Genomic DNA, 17,976 nt, shown 5'->3' on the forward strand with positions numbered 1-17,976 from the left:
TTACCTGCTAAGGAGCTGTGGGTGCACACACACCGTTAGCGCTCAAACACACCACACTTAACCCATCGTTTACATCCCTACCATCTGTTACAGACCAAACACACACATGCACATGATAAGGGGCCTATGAGAGGGCCTTGGGTTTACCCATCACTTTACCCCATGATGGTCATAAATACTGCGTATGAGTGAAAGAGTCACATGTCTGAAAAAGATGAATACATAAAATTAGTGATATTAATATATCTACAAATATAACTGGATCCCACAATCCTGCTACAGTTTCTGCAGTATGTGAATATTAACAGTAAAATAACATTCTGCAGCATTAATATGCAGGTAATGGAAGAGTAATTTGTCTGGGAGTCAAAGCTTAAGCAATAATTTACAACTCATTACTGTTCTCTGTGAACTAAACGATATGTGATGCATCTCACTTTATCACAAACATGGAAGCAAAATGCCGGGGTTTGTTCATGATGCACAAATATATGAGTCATTGTGCTCCAAGTATAAATTATGCCACTTTACACATAACTTTACACTTAACCAAATTATGCCACTTTACACATGACTTTACACATAACCAAATTATGCCACTTTACACATGACTTTACACATAACCAAATTATGCCACTTTACACATAATTTAACACATAACCAAATTATGCCACTTTACACATGACTTTACACATAACCAAATTATGCCACTTTACACATGACTTTACACATAACCAAATTATGCCACTTTACACATGACTTTACACATAACCAAATTATGCCACTTTACACATGACTTTACACATAACCAAATTATGCCACTTTACACATGACTTTACACATAACCAAATTATGCCACTTTACACATAACTTTACACATAACCAAATTATGCCACTTTACACACGACAGTCTTTAAATTCTAAAATGAAAACACAGTTGTTTGATTATTGAAGGATAAAGGTTAACTGCCGTCTCTGATTGTTTTATCCAGACACTGCGCACAAGTACAGTTTAACCAAACCTACAGCACAACAGATGAAGGCCAGGTTTGATCCTGAACCCATTAGACCACAGAGAAGGCAGAGAGAACATTCAGAATTAACACTTCAACATTAACTTTTTGCTTATTTAAATTTTTTCATATTTAAAAAAAAAAAAAAAACATCATTTTGTATTTATATTTATCTGGTTACACTACACTACTTTTAGCATTATGTTTCAACTTTTATAAATTAGTATGTTGTGTGTTTTTCAGAATGTATGCTAATGTATGTTTTACCATTTGATTCCATCACTGATCTAATATTGTCTGAGAGTCTAATTGTGTTTTTCCTTATAAATGCTACAGCGTCCATATTTTCTTCAGAAGTCAGAAAGAGCTTTATTATCAACTATGTTTACACACACAAGGAATTAGACGACAGCTTCCAGTGCAGAAGAAATAACTGATTTATTCTTGATAGGCCTATTATATTGTCAAATGTTGCATTGTTTATGGTAATAAGTTCAAGCATGTGGCTGACCCTACAGGTTTATTCCTAAACAGATGTTCTCTCTTATAAACAATACAGTACTGTACGAACGGTTCGCGAATCGGTTCGACTGAATCACTCAAAAGAACGACTCGTTAGCGAGTGGCTCCTGAACCCGTGATTTAGCGCCGCCTGTCGACCGACCGCAGATCGCATCTGCTCCACATTTTCTTCTGAAGCGAAGCTCCGCCTCTGACCATCGCAAATCTGTGTATGTGAGAGATGAAAGCCGTCCGGACCGTGTGCATGAGCAGTGAGGTCCTCGACCATCGCAGTCCAGCTTGAGCTTCGGTTCGGTGATGGCCGCGGCTGTGGAGAGAGGAGGGGTCCGGGCCGCCTTCATGAACCCGGGGCTCGGTGCACCCGCTCCCGCACCCGCCGCCGCTGCGCCCGGAGGATCAGCCATGTCCGGAGCTGGGGGCTCGGGCTCGGGCTCGGGTGCGGCGGGTTTGGGTCCCATCATGCCTGTGCCTATGAATTTATTCGCAACGTGGGAGATTGACCGCTCATCTCCGAGCTGTGTTCCGAGGTACATCAAACCTAATGCTATTGTTCATGTGTGTAAATAAAGCTTCAGGACACTAATGCATTTCGTTGCTTGCATGCTCTTCTGTGCAACATGGGCTTTAACTTGAGCATGTTATGCTGAAGGAGGTCAAAACAAAACTCGTGCATTCAGTGTTGCGATGGTGCTGTGTTATGACACATGGAAACATTAATATGTTCATTGTGTGGACAATTATGTTGGCAAGTGTCTGTATGAACACAGAAAACATCAATAGTTGACCGGATTAATGTACATGTTTCGTAAAGCGGGTCACAACAAATCAGATTCATGCAATGTTGTGATGCTGAAAAACGAAATATTTGGAAACATATGTCAGAGAGCTTTATATAGGTGCATTTCTTGTGTGTTTAGTTTGGTTTATATACACATAAAATCACAAGTAATCAGCATGTTTTGGGTGTCATATAAACACACCCACTAAAGTTAAAGCATTGCAAAGACAGGACAGTGTGTTTGGATCATGCTTAGTTTAGATGACCTGAAAATGTTCAAATTGACTTTCAGAGCCTGTGATCAACAACTTTATATTTAGGAAGGGTTGTTTTAGTGCCTCATTTCAATATCTTTCTTCTGACATGCCATTTTGTCTCATCATAGTGCATTAATATCATTTAAGTGCAACTTTGCATATATTTACTGAAAATGTGCCTTATTTTGGTTTTAAAATGAGGATGGAGCATGTTTTTTTAAAAAGCCTGTGTTAATTGCATGGAAGCGTTTTAAGTCTGAAGCAATCAGTGGTCTCAAAAGCCCTTTTGTATTCATTACAGTCAAATCAATGCAAATTTGAGCTTGCTATAATGACCATGAGTGTCATTTTTTTATTCAAAAAGATGCATATTCTGGATTTTGAATGACGTTATTCACAGTTATTGTCTGCTATTATCAGTTATTCAGTTTTCAAGTATGATTCTGTTATTATCGGTTATTAACAGTTTTAAATAATGCTGTATTACATGATCATAGCTGTTGGTGATTATATAGAAAACCAGCGTATCTCTTAGGGTTTAATAAAATCACTTTTGACATGCTTGACTTGTTTGTAAGAGAAAGCATCATCCCAATATTTAGAATATCAGTATGTTATTCCCTTTCCTCTTTGCCCAAATAATTCATGTTACACATGATGCATTTTGTCCAAATGATCCAAACCACATCCTGTAATATGAATTTAAAACCCAGTTCTTCATGGAACATTTCCATGAGAGGGAAGTTAAAAGATTGGCGACATGCTTTACAGATTCAAGCCTAGTATGTGAATTCTATTAATACCTTCCTGAACTAAAGTATTTGCTTCATTCTCTTAAATTGTCATCAGGGTATTGTATACTGGAAAAAAAAAATCTTAATTGGCAAATTGGTTACAAAATTGTATTTGTATTTTTTTTTCCAAAGAAATCATTAATATTTGTACTAATTAACTTTGTTCAAATTCATCCAAAATCCCCAACTTTGTGTATATCAGGTTGATGAATAGGATCAGTACTCAAGCACCAGCATTTACATGCTTATGGAAGTGAACAAAGAGCAAAATCTAGTGTGTCTTCTTCGATGCCAGATTGGATTTTGTAGTTGTCAAACATAAAGTTAAAGCAAGCACATCCTCTGTTTGTTGTTTTCAAGGGCAGGGTGTTTTCTGCTATCTTCAGATGCAGTCTTAGCACAATAAGGAATCTTAAAGACAGCAAGATTAAACACACAGTTATGAATTTTAAATTTCACAATCTGAGAATCTAAAACATAATACATTGATTTAATTGTCACATCAGTATCACTAAATATAGCAGTTTATACAAAAATCTGGTCATGGACGCTCATTTGTCAATACAGTGTTTCATTTGTGCTAAAATGAATTAAGCTAATGAATTTGCTTAATTATATTTTGTGTCGGACTCCAAATCTTCAATACTTATCTTGCTGGATCTGTCAGCTGCTTTTGATACGGTCAACTACCAGATCCTCCTGTCAACCCTATTGGTAAAAGGTGTAGGTATTAATCATTAGAATCATTGTTCTAACTTTAGCTTTTAGGTAATCACTCTTAAGATTACATATTTATATGATTAACTGAGATTAATCAGAATGTCCAACTTATACCTTGTTAACGATACCTTATTAACGACTTGTCCAGCAAGTATTAAAATCAGCACGTTTATCTTTTAACCATTGTGTTTATCTCATTCGCGGCCAACGATAAAACAAACCAAATAGTTAACTTTAGTTATCAAGCTCCTGAGCGTAGGTAACGCGACCTTTTGGCAAGTAATTAAGATTTGACAAATCACATAGCAGCAGACATGAGATTTCTTAATAGAATCAACACAATACTAAGCTAAGCAACACAAAACAAAAGACGTAAACACACACATTCGTTGCAATGGATTGTTCTGATCTGAAGAGAGTCTTAGGTTCTAATGCTCGTTTTCAACCTGAGGGAAATCACACACGGAGGGAACTCTTGTATCTTTACTCTTAAAAGATAAATACAACCAGTTTCAGCAGATTTAGGAGATTTTGCCTTACTTTTTTTCAGTTCAAGACGGACCGTGCGCGGATTTGCGGCTTGGGAGGTCGTCGTCACGAGGGTACTCTTCAGTGGTTGGTTGGCTTCGTTCTGACTTGGTGACGCTCTCAGGAAGTCGTTTCAGTTCCTTAGCTTCAGATGTTAAAGTTCTCTCGAAGTTTAACTGAGTCTTGATCGCTGTTGCAATGCTCGGCCGTGATGTTAGTGGCAAGAAGCGCTTTGCAGCGCGTGAGCAAACGAGAGACGAGCGAGTTGAGCTTAAGCTTCTTTTTTCAGTTTCCAACAACAACCTCTTTTACAGTTGTTGCATCTGTTTTTAACAGGCCGATTTGGGATCTGCCTGTGGGGCTTTTGATCCAATCGCAAGTGTTTCTGTAGGAGCTCCGCCCCGAATACGTGATTTCAGACGCCGAAGTCTTTGTCCCATTCGACTTTATCTATTTTATCTATTTAAAGTTGCTCTTCTCTTAAGAGCATCCAGATGTCTTTTCCCCGATATATCCTGGTTTTTATGGTCCCAGGAGAAAAAGGGGGTTCGGAGCGAGCCATGGAATGTGTGCTTTCATTCTTGCTTCAGGCATGTGTTGAAAATAGGTTTGTGTGTGTTCTTGTTCTGACCAGTTTCTACAAAGGCATCTCAGGAACTGCACTCCAGTGGTTTGAGTCTTACCTCTCAAATAGGTCCTTCAAGGTACCTTGGAGAGGTGAGGTGTCCAAGTCTCAACATCTAGTTACTGGGGTGCCTCAGGGCTCAGTTCTTGGACCACTTCTCTTCTCTGTCTACATGGCATCACTAGGTTCTGTCATTCAGAAGCATGTCTTTTCTTATCACTGCTATGCTGATGACACTCAACTCCTCTCATTCTATCTTGATGATCCGACGATAGCTGCTCGTATCTCAGCATGTCTAACAGACATTTCTGGCTGGATGAAGAACCATCACCTTCAACTCAACCTTGCCAAGACAGAACTGCTTGTGGTTCCAGCAAACCTATCGTTTCGTCACAATTTCACCATCCAGTTAGTCTCATCAACCATAACTCCTTCAAAACCTGCTAGAAACCTTGGAGTTATGATTGATGATCAGCTGACTTTCTCAGACCACATTGAGAAAGTCATCTTTTTTTTCGATTTGTGGAATTCAGCATGCTTTGTTTCAAAAACTATTGTCATTATTCTGCTTCCATAAACTGAGACTTGTTATAGCACTTGCATATCATTGCTCTTTTGTTGATTTTGATTGCTTCCATTGTCCTCATTTGTAAGTCGCTGTGGATAAAAGTGTCTGCTAAATGACTAAATGTAATGTAATGTAAATGTTTAATATCTATGTAGTAAATGTGCATTTTGCCTAAAAACGTCCTTTGGTTGTTACTATATTTGCAATGCATCACAACATTTTTTATTTATTAATGTAGCAAGTGTGGATGTGTGCTACCTCTCTGTTGTTTTTCTGTTATTTTGAATGATGGTTCAGTACAGCGAGTATTTGTCTGACTACAAGCAAACCTGGTGGCACATTAAGCTCCACGGAGATATGAGGTAGTTGTTCTCATGGAGAGCAGGCACACAGATGTTTGGAGCAGACACAGCGGCAGCCAGATTGTCCCGCACACGTTCTCCTGCTCTTGTTCAAGATTGTGTGGACTCCATGTCCCTTTCCCATCCATGATCAGATTCAGTCTGACTGCAGCAGTGAGAGACATGATGGACAGCAGAGACTGGTGAAGGTGGGCTCGGTGATCAGCTGCTTCATCAGAATAAAGCTGCAGAACTGGCCCAGCTGTGTTGAGATGACTGTAGGATGTGGGTTCACCGACTGTAAATACATGATTGATAGAACAATATGTTTGAATAAAGCTTTGTTTCATGTGTTGTTGACTTGTGTTTATTTATTGTCATGGTTACTTTTATTTACATTTTACTCATTTATTCATGTTTCCTGTTGTTGTCAGTAAATAAAATATAATTGTTTTTTTTAACACATGCATTAATTCATTACTTGACTGAAAATTGAGATGTATTCACCTTGGCTGCATTTGTCTCGTGTGTAGTCATGCATAGCTATGGCATATGAAGAAGCTAATTACATTTTGCTTGTTTTACTAAAAACATATAATTATTGGTCAGCATTTATCATTATTATTGTTCATAAGTGTTGGGCTACCAATGCTTTCTGAGGTAATCTTAATTTCTAAGTAGTAATGCTTTCATTTTTGGAGTAAAATCAACAGTCTTCTCCAAAGACGAGATCTTTGAGCAGCTGATCAGCGTCTCCTTTGAGCAGATATGACAAACATTGCAAACATGGAAGAAAACGTACTAGGTAGGGTTGTGGATTTATTGATGCTATGAGGTGTTTGTGCACCTGTCGCTCTTATTTTCCTAATTGTATTATTATTACTGAAGAACGTACAAGCTCAGGGAAATATGGCACAATGAACATCATAATGAAAAAAAAAACAGAAAACATAACCATAATGGGTTTGCTTACATCATATGATATTACTGTATGTACACAGGGAAAAAAAAGATTAAATATATTTGAATGATCATAAAATTCATATAATAATAATGCATTAAAATTGCATTTGTTTTTGTTATTTATGAGCCTCAGAGACATTCAACAAGATAAAGAGGAAAGCGAGATTTAAGCCAGTTTTGTGTGTTGGTGAACAATTTTGCACATAAAATTAAGAAATTAATCACATTTTCAAGAGTTTTGTAATAAAAAATGATATCTTTAAGTATTAAACTGATGTTAGTAGAGTTAAAAATATAAAAAGCTAAATCAACCCAAAATGTATTAGTTATACGGGCAGCTGTTTCTTCAACAAGAACAAAAATGAGCACATTTCATCAATATCAATATTTACAGACAGATGGATGAAGTGTCTTTTAACTTTGTTTTTGCGCTTGTCATAAATCCCATGATAAAGTAAACATGGCGGATCGCATTCATATTCAGCGAGATTTGGCTGTAGAGTAGTACTCTTTTAGCGCTCGTTAAGTAAGTACTTATTGAAAGGAAGTACCTCTCCCTGAGCAGAAGAGTAAACACACACAGATACAGCGCTGCTCATCAGATCAACTAAATCAGTGCAACATGATTATGATTGGATTGAGGGGCCACGGTCACCCCTAAAATGACACTGGCCACCCCAAACAGAAAGAGTGGAGTTTTTTTTAGAATCATATATATTTTTCAATATAAATTAACATGGATGAATAAATTGACACTGATGAAACACTATATTAAAAATAAATATAATAAATTTGTATTATGTGTACCATACTATCGAAGCATACTGCACTGCAGCACATGGTTTGAGAGGAGAGGAAACTTACAAGTAAAACTTAGTTTATTCTGTCAAACTCACATAATACAATACTGTTTGGCTATAGATTAGGCGTCACTAAGGCATTAATTAGGAATTGACTGAATTGAATCTATTTCTGTTACATCTTAGTTTTTATTAGATTAATATTACTCAGGGCTCTACATTTGAGACTGAAGACTAGGCTACTGCGTGCGACTATGAACAAATATTTAGGAGAAACGTGCGCCTGACCCGATCAGTATATTTGAGTTTGTGCTGAAGGAGCTTCAAAGCTAGCTGCGTTGAGTTTATCCACTCATTATAACAAACAACGTGTAGACAGACTGTAAATTAGAGATTCACTGTGCAGTGTAAGGAGCTGATTATAATAGAGTTTTGTGAGATAGCAAACTAAGATGAGTGACAGCTTTTAATGATTATTAAGATGTGATTGATTTAATACAACAGTTCATTAAACAAGAAGTTCATATTCATTTAAGTGACTTCTATTGTCTGACTACAACAATATTGCCTTATTTTGCTCTATTTCATCAATGAAAATCGTTTCCAACAAAGTAAGAGCCTCTGAGCATCTCCATTCAAACACAGCGGTGTTTCATTTATGAATCAGCTGCGTTTAATCAAATCTAGTGCCAATGATTCAAATAAATGAACGATTCAGTGATAAAATCACCTGCTGGCAGTTTTACTTTCATTTTTACAGTATATTTCCTCTTATTTAAATCATTTAATATTTCTATATTCAACATTTGATATTTAAAACATTAACCTCAATATGAATTTATGAATTTAATTGCACTCTCAGTCTCATTAAACGTCTGAAAATACACCTACAAGCCACTTGTGTGTTCTTCTGTGCCACCTCTGTAGTACAAATTTATTCCTTAAATACTGATTTCATTTGATTGATAACTTATTCTTATTCTACTTTTTATTCTGTTGTTTTAATTAGAAATGTTAAAAAGCTTTTTTGAATTGATAAATAAAAGATGATATACTTTTAATAAAGTTAGAAAAATGCTATTACAAAGGTAAAAACTAAATTCCCTGTAAATCACTTTAAGGAGTCACATATCACCTCGTAATGGGAAGGTTCATTGTTTTATCAGAATTTTTAATTATTGATTAGAAGGTGCTCCTAAATTTTTGACCCTGCTCCTAAAAAGAAAAGTAAGTGTAGAGTCCTGTTACTCCATCAGTTGATCTGTAAATTATTGCAGATTTGGGCAACATTTAATGCATTTTGGGCTCTTAAAGTCACATATGTAGAACAGTTTTTGTTACCCAGACAGATGAGTAGTAATATATTCATTTATGTCTGACAACAGAAACAGAAAATATGTAAATTAAGCACTGACAGCATATTTCCACCACACAAATGTAGGGTTTATGATAAATAATTGAAATGAAGAGGAAGGCAGTCGACATGTCCACCAGGGGCGTGTCTAGAGCATTTTAAATGGGGGGGGGGGGGGGGGGGGCAGTCTGGGGCACTGCCTTAAAAGAGGGTGGATACATGATGTTAATAGGCCTATATTATATAGGCTATTAATTGCACAGTGTGAGATTCATTGGTCCTCACAGAACTTTGTGAGATCGCGATGAACAAAGAATGACAGCTTTATTATGAGCACTCTTTGCGAGCTTTCTAAGCAATCCATTTAAAATGTAGAACTTTGTTTTTGGCACACACGAGGGTACTTGCAGTTGAATTGCAGAGCGACTTTTTTTCTATTTTGCTCTATACAGAAAATAGTAATAGTCTACTGAAGTTTTGAAGCCTATTACTTTATATGCTCCCAGAATGAATGGTAACACCAAAAATTATTGTCTGCCATTAGATTTAGGCATGCAAAACTTTTTTGTATTGTGCCACCCTAACATTTTATTTAGGTGGCCCTTTCGGCCACCCTATAATAAAAACTATACCACTGCACTGCTATGGACAAACACGGAAGGAATGATGTTTTCGAGCACACCTGTGGACAATGAACATTTTTTTTGGACATATTTAAAAACATACAAATAAAACTGTGAATAAATAAAAAACTAATAATGCATTGTTCAGCGGCAGCTGTGACCATTTCAAGGACGTAAACTGTTGTATGTGTAAAAAAAATATATGACTGAGCAGGGCTCGAAATGAACTTTTTTACTTTGTAGCACTGGTGCTCCCAACTTCAAAGTTTTAGGAGCACCCACTGAATATTGAGGAGCAACACAACTGCCAATCGAGCGGAAGGACTGGCAACAGGTTCCAGAAAAAAAATATTAAGCAGCACAATTGTTTCCAACACTGACAATAACCAAATATCAAATCAGCACATGAGAATGATCTCTGAAGGATCATGTGACACTTAAGACTGGAGTAAAGGCTGATCAAAATCCAGCTTTGCAACACAGAAATAAATATAAAGAATATTCAAACAGAAAAGCATTATTTTAAGTTGTAATATTTCACAATATTACTGATTTTGTCTATTTCTGATCAAATAAATGGAGGCTTGATGAGCATAAGAAACATAAAAATAGTAATGTGTCCAGAAATGTGACCAGTACTGCATATAAACACAAGACAGAGACTGTTTCCAGCAAATTTATTAACGTGATCAATATCAAAAGCAGCAGCTTTGAGTACTACATTGCATTTCATCCTCAAGTTGTCAAACACATCTGGATGATCATATGGTCACGTGTGGTTTATCACTGTCCTGTCTCTCTGTAGCACTCACTGTCTGAGCTGTCTTACATTACAGATGATGGCTTTCCTAAAGACAGAAGTAGAAAAACTATTATTTCATGCACAATATTTACTAATAATACTATTATTGTTTAATACATCAGTACATGTTGGAATTAACATTAGACAAGCATAAGTGATGAAAAATGTTCTCCGTTAGCTTTTGTAAACTACTGCAGTTAACTGTTACACTATTCAACATTCAAGTTTACAGATACATTTCTATAACGTGTTCCTCACTGCATTTATCTGCTGACAAGATAGCTAGATAACTAATGAGAACTCATTTAATTATAGCCCACATAACGCTTGCAATAAAAGGGAAATAACAGCTTGGTCTGTTTCAGGAAACAAGAATCCAGACGCTAGGCGCATATGTAAACAATGAAGGTGTTCTGGATCAACTGGGGACATGCGCGTGCACGCTAATAGTTCACCTGAGTTTCCAGCAGATGTTGGACCTCCACAGATTCATCACAGGGGATTTACAACGGAGCAGATTTCAAAGCTTTCCACGTTATTTGTGAATGTTTGCAGTGGCGGCTGGAGAAAATCATTTGAGGTGGAGCTGTGGCACAGCAAACAATTTCACAATAAATCAAAGCAATATGATTTACTGCAATGCAGACAAAGTTAACGAACATCTGGTTACCTGTTTATTCATTAAATCATCTCCGATCAGTTATTTTACCAGTCTCAGTTCAATTGTGGATACTTCCATGACTGATACAAATCTGAGGATAACCATGTACAAGAAAATCAATGTGCTGAAAAAAACCAGCATGTTTTTTTTTACTTATTTGTACAGGAATCTTGCTCTTCTCTCCTTCTGATTGACAAACTTCTCAACTAAGACATGGTCTTCAAATTGCAATGAAACCAGGACAGATCTGGACACACTCTGCAAAAGTTTGATCACAATTTCAGACAAGACAGAATATCTGGAAGGCCAGGCAAGACGGCAAAATATTGTTGTGGAAGGCATTAAGGAGTCTGTAAGAGAAAAGGTGTCTGAATCTGAAGAAAAAGTGAGAAAACTCTTCAGTGAAAAATTACAGCTGGATCATGGGAAAATAGAGTTGGATTGGGCTCATAGAGTTGGGAAGTCAGTGGTATCATCAGAGAAACCCCGACCTATTGTTGTCAGATTTTTGCGATTGAAGGATAAACTTGAGTCCCACTTTATATTAGGTGGCCTTAACTACTATGTACTTACATTTAAATTAATCATTTGGTACAATGCACTTATTGTGTACATACATGTTTTTACATTGTACTTATATTTTTAAAAATACCTATATATAATTACATCTGTAATTAATTTATGTAATTACATTTATAATTACACTGTTGACCCATCCCTTACACCTTAACCCACCTTTGAACCTACCCAGACCACCAAACCTGTCCCTAACCTTACCCGTATCCCACCTCAATAGCAGCAGAAGTGTTTTGCAATAGAATATGAACACAATAAGTACATTGTACTTGTTTTTTGATGTAAGTACATAGTAGTTAAGGCCACCTAATATAAAGTGTGACCTAAACTTGCAGTTTTGGATAAAGCAAAGAACTTAAAGGGCTCTGGCATTTTTATTAACGAGGACTTCCCTGAAACCATCCGGCAAAGAAGGAGAGAATTACTTCCAGCAATGAAGGCATCCCGAGAAAGAGGTGACATTGCATATCTGAAATACGACAAACTTATTGTTCATCCACCTATCCAAAATCCACCAAAACAAAGGAAGGCAAGTTCTAAAATAGATTTATTATTAGTTATTTGTTGTATTTTGATAAGTTAATCACATCTATTGTATATTTCTTTATATACATTATTGATTCCAACAAATTAGTTTTTGAATCTGAGGCTTTAAGCCAGTGGTGTAGTGGTGCCTGGAGAAGTGGGTATACTCTTAATTTATGCCCCCAGTTTTTTTTTTTTTTTTTTTTTTTTTTTTTTTTTTTAAGCAGCTCTGCAAAGGATGAACTACCAAAAACAGTGACATGTAAAATAGTCTTGCATATTTAGTTCACTCCAAAATGGGCCAGTAATATTTGCACTCTGTTACTTAACTACTTCTGCTTGAGTAAGGATCATTATGAAAATAATATTATCCACAGAAGAGGTGCAGATTTTGCAATTAAAATAAATGTATAAATAGACTGCAGCAACTGACATTTTGTCAGAATCTCTAGTAAATTACATGCTATTTTGTTTAGTTGTCTGTTCAGAATTGTGGGAGAATTGTGATCCCTATTTGAAACAAACAAAAAAATCATGATTCTCAATCATTTAAGAAGTTAGAAATATAATAACTTTTTTGTCTAATTGACAGGTTTTATTATTGATTATTATTGCTTATTTATTATTACCACTTGCTTTTAATTGGCTGAGAAATCAAATACACTGCTGGACAATAACCAATAATTTAATATTTTTCCAGAGTTTTCCTAATGAGTTTTATGATTTGTTTAGCCTAATATATAACTTTTTTTTTTTTATTTTATTTTTTTTTATCACAAAATAAGGCAGAAGTTATATTTTATTGCCTAGTACTGTATCTATTGCCAAGTGTAATAAATGCTATCGATTAGCACTGCATTATTCAGAATCAGATGCTTTTTTTATTGGCAGCGGCTATTTGCACTAAGTGTAAATAGCGATAGATTCTATTTACACTGTTAAAATAGCAAGATGTTCTGCTATTTATACTACTTATTGCAAATAGTGGCAATTATCTGCACCTCAGTATTGTAATAGATTATAAAACAGTACGCAATAATAACGTACTGAGTGTAAATGTAATTTTAATTCAAATTTATTAAATGGATGCCACCTTATTGGGACAATAAAGCCCTCCCTACACCTACCCTAACCCTACCCGATACTTTATTTTCAACTTTTTGATTATTTCCTTCATTTTTATTGAAAATAAATGCCTTTCTGATGCGATATGAGATTTGAAAAGGGGAAAAAAATGTTTGGCAAAAGGTGGGCGCGAACTCGGGTCGATCGCGTCAAAAAGCATGCGCCTTACCATCTACGCCACTGAAACTTATGTTGAATATACTTCTTTTTTTATGCTTGACTAACTCAATCACACGTTAGTGGGCGGAGTTAATGTAAATAGCCTTTGCCAACAAGATGGGCTATTTGCACTTAGTGTAAATAGACACTCCGTTTTTGATTACCTGTAGATGACTTGGAAAAACACACACAAACCATAATGTCGCAATCATGCGTTTACTGTCTTCACGTTTCTTTTTATTCAGCTTAGCTACAGTAGAGATGGCTTTGGCCACAGCGATAGCTGGATTCTTACACGTCGTGACGCGTAAGTTACTTCTATGAGGCCGTTTCAGGGATATCCGGCTTCGAGTATAAATGAAACATACACTGCATGAGTGTGTTTACGTCTCATTCCTGACCGCATCACTGTCTTTACTGGATGTTTTTAGAGAATATTTGCTCATATTCACATGCGATTGGATTAGTTACTCATATGCTGGACTGTCGTGATTTGGCTAATGCAGGACACTACTGAATGGTGCGCATCAGAGGGGATTTAGAAGTGGGTATACGGAATGCCGACTGATAAAGAAGTGGGTATACGCCGTATACCTGCGTATACCCTCCACTACACCACTGCTTTAAGCCATTTGATCTTTCTACAGTTGATTCTTATAACTTGGATGTTGACCCAGATTTAAACTATTTTTCATCATTGAATGCTTCAAACTCTTGTAGTTTTTATACTGAAAATCAGTTTAATGATTTATGTAGATCTTTGCCTTCTAATGTTTTTTCTACTTTTCATTTGAACATAAGAAGTTTATGTAGGAATTATGATCATTTTATTCATTATTTATCTTAAACATCAGTTTTCTATTATTGCTTTATCTGAAACATGGTTAAATGATCTGGCTTCACCTTTTCATAATTTCATTCTCATTTAATTTCAGCGCTCTCTTTGCAATCTCATCTGCCTTCTCATTACCCTCTACACCAACATGAGCAGGAACCCAACAAAACTGTACATCCGTTCCAGCTCTTTGTATTCTTAACATTATTGTAAATATTTCCAGCAGTAAATCATCTCGAGATGTTTCTTTGGAGTTCAAGCTACTACGAGCTGCAGCAGAGTCTGAACAAATGACAACTCTCTCAGGCCTTACCTCTTCTATCCTGTAATCCTAGGATTATTGCAACAATTTCAACTGTGAATACAGATACTCCATCAGTAATTATTGTACTTATTTCAACATTAAAATCAGGTATATATGCTCCTGCTCCTACATGCTCACTTCCTGAATTTTTAGATCCGTCAGTAAAAATTGTCATGTAATTATAATAATTCATTTCCACATAATTATTAACCAAATATCCTATATTATCCTCATTCCTTTCAGCCCATACTCTCTTCTGTTCTATAAGATGAAAGTTTACCTTTGGCTCTGGGAGTATCTATGGAGGAACATTACCCCATACAGTGTTTGGTCCGTATCCTACCCTGTTTAGTCCATATTCCTCAGCTATATTCTGAATATTCCAACCAAATCCTTTACATTTTCTTTGTTGTGCATACTCCCAACAATCATTTAACACCTTTCTAGCAGGTTGTTCCTCTCCAGATCCGTTTAACTTTACCCAATATACCAGTGATAGCTTTGACCGTCTTATATATAATGGTAACTCGTTAGCTTCCACCAGCAACGCATTGGTAGGCGTTGTTTTAACTGCACCAATACTGATTCTTAATGCTCTAAGTTTTTCTAAAATACTTTTGGCTGCTGCTCCATATACCATACACCCATAATCTAGACACGACCGTATTAAGGCCCTATATATATCCATTAGTGATCATTTATCTGCTCCCCATTCATACCCAGTAACTGACCTAATTAGGTTTATTACCTTTTTACATTGTGTTTCAATCTGATTTATATGATTCCTCCATATACATTTCTCATCAAACCATAGTCCTAAGTATTTGAACTTTGTTACCCTTTCCATGCTTTGACCGTATAATTTAAGATGTACTTTATCTGTCCTTTTCTTTCTAGTAAAAAGCATGTAGCATGACTTTTCTATTGTCATTTTAAATCCCCATTCATATGACCATCTTTCAATATTCAATATAGCACTCTGTATACTATTAGTCACGTTTAATATTTTCCCCCTTTTCCATATAGCCCCATCATCTGCATAAAGTGATGATCCAATGTCTTTAACATTCATGAAAATATAATTTATCATAATATTAAACAGGATCGGGCTGATAACACTACCTTGAGGAATACCATTTATAATATTAAAAACTTCTGGAAAAGCATCTCCAATTTTAACATGGGATTATTTAAGAAATCTAAAACCCAATTGTAAAGTCTTCCACTATACCCATTCTCTGCATTTTAATCATTAAACCTTCTCTCCACATAGAGTCATACGCTTTCTCAATATCAAAGAATACTATATTCATGACCTCTTTCATGCTGATTGCTTTTTCTGCTTCATTGCTAACTTTCACTAGTGCATCTGTCGTAGATCTTCCTTTACGAAATCCACTTTGACATGGACTTAACAATTCTCTTTGTTCTAGATAATATGTCAATCTACCAACAATAATCTTTTCCATCCATTTACATAGATGAGACGTTAGCGCAATTGGTCTGTAGTTTCCTGCATTGGTTGGGTCTTTCCCAGGCTTACTAAAAGGTAATATCAGAGCACTTTTCCAGGTATCAGGTATTACTCCTTCTCTCCGTATCTTATTAAACAGAAGTAATATTCTTTCCAATGTTTCATCTGGTAGTTGTCTAAACATCACATAACATAATTGGTCCTCTCCTGGAGTTGAGTATCCACTTCCCTCTAACGCCAATTTCATCTCATGTAATGTTATTTCATATCAAGAGCTGAACCATCACATTCTTTTTCCTTTGTTACATCAAAATTATCTCTTAAAATTTCATATTTTCGCTGTTTGTGCATTTCATCCAAATGACTTCCACTATGCACACTTGCAAACTTCTTGCCTAGTAGATCAGCTTTCTCCTTATTTGTAATTGCCATATACTCTCATCTCTCAGTACTGGGATATTAATCGATTTCCTTTTCCCACTCATTCCTTTTTAATTATTGACCAGATGTCTCCTAGCTGTACTTCACTGCCAATGGAGGAGCAGAACTGTCTCCATGCACTCTTTTTGGATATCTTAATTATTTTCCTTGCCCTTGCTTTCTTCCTCTGATAATCATCAAGTTATCTTGACTCAAATGTTTTCTTAGATTTCTGAACGCATGATTTCTTTCTTTAATAGCATTTTTACATTCTTCGTTCCACCACGGAACCTTTTTCCCTTTTTTTGTGCTACTCTTAGGAATGCATGTTGATGTTTACATATTCATCCTGTATATACACATCAATATTCAAAGAGCATAATATTAGAAAGTGATCACTCCCTCTGTTAGTATCATTCTTAACATTCCATTCACAAATATTACTCATATTTCCAGATACTAACGTGAGGTCTGAGCATGAAACTGTATTTCTTGTAACATTCACCCTAGTGCCACCTCCATTGTTAAGACACACAAGTGATCTCTCCTCTATTAATTCTTCAACTATTTCTCCATTATTATCAGTATGATCACTCCCCCATAGAGTATTGTGTGCATTAAAATCTCCACACCAAATTTCTGTTCTGCTAACGTTTTCTGAAATCATATAAAAAGTTTGCATTGACAGCTTTTTACAAGGATTGTAGAAGTTGACAAGTTTGATATCTCCTCTGGGACTACATATTTCTATTACTATGCATTCAAATTCATTTGGGACGTTTATTTGTCTATATGCTATAGTATCCTTAATAAAAGTTACACAACCTCCACCTTGTTTTTCAATTCGGTCCCATCTAATAGAATTGTATCCTGGTATGACAAATTCCAGATGTGTTCTTAGCCATGTTTCTTGTAAACACATAACATCAGGTAAAACTTCCAGCTCATCTACATCCTTCTTAAACTCTTGCCCATTGGCTATTAAACATTGGAGAATCTGGAAACCCTGAGTAATCTAGTCTTCATGAGATACTCCATCACAATCGGAAGGGTTCAACGTCTCATGTATCAGTTCAGCTGTAACTTCTTTAATCCCCAGAATTTATATTGATGCTTCTACTATGGTCTTGATTCTATCACTCTTTTGTTGTATTGCCACATTCACAACCTTACATATGAAAGTGATAAAGTTGACTTTATCCACAATCA

General features: G+C 36.0%; 1 protein-coding gene across 1 annotated transcript in view; it reads left to right on the forward strand.

The window, feature by feature from the left end:
- The window catches only part of LOC306874657 (NLR family CARD domain-containing protein 3-like), a 99,776-nt gene that overhangs the window by 22,485 nt on the left and 59,315 nt on the right, over nucleotides 1-17,976 (forward strand). The window lies entirely within an intron of this gene.

The sequence above is a fragment of the Barbus barbus genome, assembly GCF_936440315.1.
Source record: "Barbus barbus genome assembly, chromosome: 9".
Classification (NCBI taxonomy): Eukaryota; Metazoa; Chordata; class Actinopteri; order Cypriniformes; family Cyprinidae; genus Barbus; species Barbus barbus.